The sequence below is a fragment of the Choloepus didactylus genome, chromosome 10 (assembly GCF_015220235.1).
Source record: "Choloepus didactylus isolate mChoDid1 chromosome 10, mChoDid1.pri, whole genome shotgun sequence".
NCBI classification, from domain to species: domain Eukaryota; kingdom Metazoa; phylum Chordata; class Mammalia; order Pilosa; family Megalonychidae; genus Choloepus; species Choloepus didactylus.
Genome location: NC_051316.1, coordinates 118,521,868 through 118,527,635, shown reverse-complemented (window position 1 = coordinate 118,527,635; position 5,768 = coordinate 118,521,868). Strand labels below are relative to the sequence as shown.

The 5,768-nt window shown below is 38.1% G+C and overlaps 1 pseudogene; it reads right to left on the bottom strand.

Annotated features, from left to right (window-relative positions):
- Positions 1-4,238: 4,238 nt before the first annotated feature.
- On the bottom strand, positions 4,239-5,212 carry LOC119545346 (annotated as a pseudogene).
- Between the last annotated feature and the right edge of the window lie 556 nt (positions 5,213-5,768).

Here is a 5,768-nt window from a genome sequence, read left to right as displayed (position 1 = left end):
TGTCTGGACATGCCAGTCATGTTTCTAGCTTTGGGCTCTTGCTCTAGCTGTTCCCTCTGCTTGGAAATTTCCCCCAAAATAACCACTTGGCTGATTCCATTACCTCCCTCAGGTCTTTCAGAAATCTCAATCCCTCAATAAGGCCTTCACTGCCCATCTGGTGTAATCCCACACTCTGTCTCCTCCTCCACTCTCCCCCTCCCCCTGATAGTCCACAGTCCTCTCACCTACTCTTTTATGCCCCATAAAGTTTAGCTTCCTAGGGCTTAGTTTTCTAGGGCTGCTGTAATAAAGTACCACAAGCTGCGTGGTTTAAAACAACAGAAAGTTAGTGTCCAACAGATCTAGAGTCTAGAAGTCTGAAATCAGGCTGTTGGCAGGGCCATGCTTCTTCTGAAGTGTGCAGGGAACTGTCTGCTCCGTGCCTCCCTCCTGGCTTCTGGCAGTGTCTGTCAGGAATCCAGGCATCTCTGCCTCAGTCATCACAGGGCATTCTCCCCTCTGTCTGCGTCCACGTTTCCTCTTCCTAAACTACTGCAGTCATTGAATTAAGGTGCACCCTACTCCAGTATGATCGCTTTTAACTTGCTGCATCCAATCTGTGATGCCCTGATTTTCACATAATGTCACAATCTGAGGTACTGGGGCTTAGAACTTTAACATAACTGTTTGGGGATATGTCCACTTCATAATACCAGAGAATTTATCACTTTCTAACATACGCATTTAATTATATTTCTTGTTTATTTTCTCTCTTGTCCCTACTCTAATCTAGGTGGTGATGAATGGAATCACTGTTTATTTTGTTTTGTGATATATCTGAAATACTTACACTCATTGAACTCTTTTTCTTCATGTTTGAAAACATCTATCCTGATGCCATGTGCATTGTTACCCATCAATCATTAACTCCACCCTCCAACTTTTCATCCCCCCTGACATGAGAAGGGCATGGCTTACAACCCATATGTCCTGGATTCAGAACTCTACTGACACAATTTCATCACAAGTTAATGTTAGTTAACATTCTTCAATGCGTAAGCTTCTACTTTTCTGCAAGGACATTTCTACCTCTGTTGCCTCTACCTCAGAAGAGTTATGTTGCAAGATTTTGCTAATAACAGCCTAGAATTTAGTACATGACTTTATTTAACTGATAGACTTTATGTATTTAACTGATAGACACTTGATGAGAGAGAAAATGGGTGCAACATAGAATAAGTTGGGTCTGAGGAAGAGTTTGATATAAGGACCAGCCTTCTTTCCTAGGAACCATCCTACTTTCTTCGGTGAAAAGTAGGTTTTTTGTTAAAGGCAAAATATGGAAAAAAACATGATAACTAGCAATCAAGAGGTTCACAAAAATTCTCTTTTGACTTACAAATTAAAAGATCATTCTTTAGGTAAAACTGGAGCCAATGATAAGATTATCCAAAAAATTCAGACCTTTGATTTCAGTTTTTCTTTCTTAACCTCAAAACAATGGAATCTCTACTCAGGGAGTGAGTTCCATGGCCAGAGAGCCTAATACTGAGTTCTACATGTTCTCTGAATTCTCAGTTCATGAATCATCCTCCAGAAGTCCAGTCATTAGCTTTGCATTTATGTTCTTGCTTGTTTTGGGGGAATCTGGCAATTCCCAGTAGCAAGCTGAAGTTAATAAAATGTGTGCATAAGTAGAGGCTCATAGAAACTCCAATGACAATGTTTTACAGTTCCAATTAAAGTGAGTAGCTATTATGTTTTAATTGTGGATCTTTAACATTCCTAAATCTACATTGTCTGAATGAATTTAGGATTGGAACAGTCCAAACTTTTTCTAAAATAGCACCATGTTTTCTTTATAATATCTTATCTGGAAGATTTCCTCTTAGTGACTGAAATAAATTAATACTTTCAAACTAGTTTTCTAATTTTATCCTCCTAATGAAACATGGTATGTCAAAATGATTCACACTCTACAGAAACAGAGAGCTATAGATACTAGATTAAGTTCTGAAACACAGCTTTTCTGATTCCACCTTGTAGAATAATTTGATGGATACTCATTGTCATTCATTGACAGAGCAGCTCTTGCTAAAATGATAATGTCATAAAATAAAACTAAGCATATTTAAACAAGACTTCAAGCATATTTCTTCCCTCTAGTTATATAAAGAATGTATTTTTTTGAGTTTGGTTTTTACCTTTTTCTTTACAAAATGCAAGTAGCAGCAAACAAAATAGTTTGCGTGCATTTGAACAGTTTTTCTTTGAACTTTTTCACATCATTAAACACACTCTGACTCTCCCTGGTATTTTTATAACAAAGCCATGCGAGGAGTGGGCTTAAACAATGGGAATTTATTGTTTCAGTTTGGAGTCTAAGCGAAGCTCAAAATCAAGACATCATCACTGCGATGCTAATGTTCTGAGTTAGTTTCCCAAAATTCTCATATGATAAGAATCACAGGGGTCTTTTCAAGCATACCTATTAGCATATCTCTTCCTGGGATATTCCGATTTGATGGATGTAGTTTTAGCTGCACCTAATGGTTTTAGCAAGCAGTCCAGGTGACCCTTATTTTCAAGTTGGTTTGGGAGTTTCAGGAGAGCATAAAACAAACAATGAAATACAGAATTTATGTGCCCTTAGATGTGTGGGAAATTACTGAGCTCTAAAAAGGACAACATCAGAAATCACGTAAAAACTTATTAATATAAGGAAAAACAAAACAGAAATATTTAGAAAAAATAATCATCAGGAATCTGTGGCATGACTGAGTTCTCATTTACCGTGCAATTGCAAAAGCAAGTGTTTATTTCCTGTGAACTCACATGAATACATCTCCAGGTGGTACATGGGGGAGGGTCACAATTAAATGAATCTTAGGACTCTGGATTCAAGGCTGCTGTTTGAGTGTTAAACTAGCAAACTAATTAGGAAACTTATATAACCCCTTGTTAAATTTTCTATGAGGCTTTGAACTTGGCTATCCACTGAAACCAATCACCTGTGTGAGTAAAACAGTCAAGGGCACAGAATATGAGTATCACAAAGTATGAACTGGATGTTTCCTCAGAGAAGCAGGTCTGGAATGTGATTGCAATTCTGTAAGCTACAGTCAAATGAACTGGTTCCTCTCTTTAAAGAATATTGTAACAATGAGGGCTGCTCAACATGGAACATGGAATAATGAAGAAAACACAATTTGAGATTACATATCCACTTCTATCCATGGGAGACAGCAAAACATATACACTTGGATCATGGAGAGGTTGACTCCATCCTGGATCTAGTTGTTTGGACAAGATGATACTTAAGGAAATATCAGAAAAGCTGAGGAACCTCCAAGCATATGGTGACCAAACCAGAAAAAGCCAATTTATATGGTCTTGTCTCCAAACAGCTATTTGCCTACCCCACAGGCAATTCCTGCTTGTCCAGTAATTGAGGAAGATTAAACATGCACACTTGTGGCAGATGAGGCATAAAATTTTCATTTCCATACCACATATACATATGTTTCACCTATTAAAAACAAATAAAAAGAGATAACTCCATGAATGTATGTAGGCATAATGTGTGTGATTACCTGGAATCACTATTTAGTTAAAATTGCTTGCAATTGGCTAGGTAATAGGGTTACTACTTGTCCTCCTGAACCAAATAACTTCTGCATGCAACCATAGTCACATTTGTCTGGTTTTGAGATTTTTCAAGTAGGGATGAAAATAAAGCTAACTGGGTGCTTTATTCACAATATAATTATTGGACAGATTAAGACTCAATAGAACAGGACATCTATCTGGTGGGAAAAAATTCTCATGTATTCTAGAACACTTGAATTAAGAAGACCATAGAAGTCCTAATCATCAAATTCTTTTCTCAACTGGATCCTACATCAACCCATTCACCTCCAACTGAACCATTCTTTGCAGGTTCTGTATTGCTCAAGCTGGAGCCTCTTTTAATAATTAACTACAATTGTTTTGCTTTCCCTAAACCAAAACTCAGGCATATTTGATCTATGTTAGAGAGGGGCACCATTAAAATGCCTCTCTGACAAAGAAGATGTGATGTGTTCATGGGTCTCATATTATTCACCATGCCCAGTGAGGGTGGAAAAGACAAAGAAAAACTCACCAATATGCAACATTTTTGAAGTTATAATTTATGCAATTTTTTTCACACCAAGTGCTGTGTAGATTCCTGGAAAATATTGGAAATGATCCAGATGAGTGTGCTTGTTCCAAAATTATTTGAGTATAGAAATTAAGATAGTGCCAAAAGGATTTCCAGTCGGTGATTTTTTCAAAGCCAATTTCACCTCTTTGTTCCATAAACTATAGATGATAGGGTTCAACATGGGGGTTAATCCAGTATACACCAAAGCCATAAATTTATCTAATTCCTGTGAATCTACAGCTGAGGGCTTCAGGTACATGGAGAGGGCTGTGCCAAAGAACAAAACCATGACAGTCAGGTGGGCTACACATGTTGAAAAGGCTTTGCTTCTTCCACCTGCTGAGCTGATTCTCAGGATGCTGGAGAGGATGAAGGCATAGGAGACACAGATGAGGAGCATTGGCATGGGAAGGAGAAGTACACTGAGCACCAGCATGATTAACTGTGTCATGAAGGTGTCCACACATACCAGTTTCAAGACAGCCAGAATTTCACAAATGAAATGATTAATGATGCTATTACCACAGAGAGAAAGCTGTAGCACATACACTAATTCCACCAGGGCAGTGAGCCAATGGCCATCTGCACGCAGACCCTCCTGTTCATGATGATGGAGTATCTGAGAGGGTGGCAGATGGCCACATACCGGTCATAGGCCATCATGGACATGAGCACACACTCAGTGAAGCCCACAGTATGAGATAAGTACATCTGAGCAGCACATCCCAAAAATGAGATGGTGTTTGTCCCTGAAACAAACTTTACCAGCATTGGAGTGAGAGCAGAAGAGGTGTACCAGATGTCCAAAAAGGAGAGGTTGCTGAGGAAGAAGTACATGGGGGTGTGCAGGTGGGAATCCAGAATGCTGATGGAGATCAGAATAATATTGCCAAGAAAAGTGATCAGGTACATCAGCAGGGACAGCACAAATATAAGGGTCTCAATATTAGGGTAGAGGGAAAACCCTAGGAAGACAAAACCTTTTACAGATGTCCAATTTGCCTGGAAAAATTTACTCTGTCCTTTACAGCTTTTTATAAGCATAGAAGGATTGACATTACATACCATATAGAAAACCAACTTCTTCTCCCATTTTCTTGTATTTTTGCTTGATATCAACTTGTGGTTGGAGATGAAAGGCTTCCTAGTATGTTAATAGTATTAGGAATACATGCTTAAAGGAGTCTGCATAAAAGGGAAAATTTCAAGCAGAAAAATCTGTAAATAAAAAAATCATCAATATGTTATTTTTCTCCCAGACTCTTTTGACATTTCTCTGATAGAGTTTATTTCATAACTATCTACTGAGGGAAAGAAAGAGGAAATAGTCTTATGATGTCTTTCTTTCTTCCTAAACCAGATTTGTAGCTCATCTATGGCTCTGTCACCCATTTACCACTGGAGTGGTACAATGGAACACTGGAACATTGGAATTATTTCCTACCCCTGCTTTGGTATTAATCTTCTTATTTCAGAGATATTTTACTTTCCAACTTCATGTTTTCTTCAGGCACCTGTAGAGATCTGTCCAAAATAATCTGGAAGATTCCATGAATAAATGAAAGTATAGATTTCTGCAGCTACAAGTTAATTTATTGAA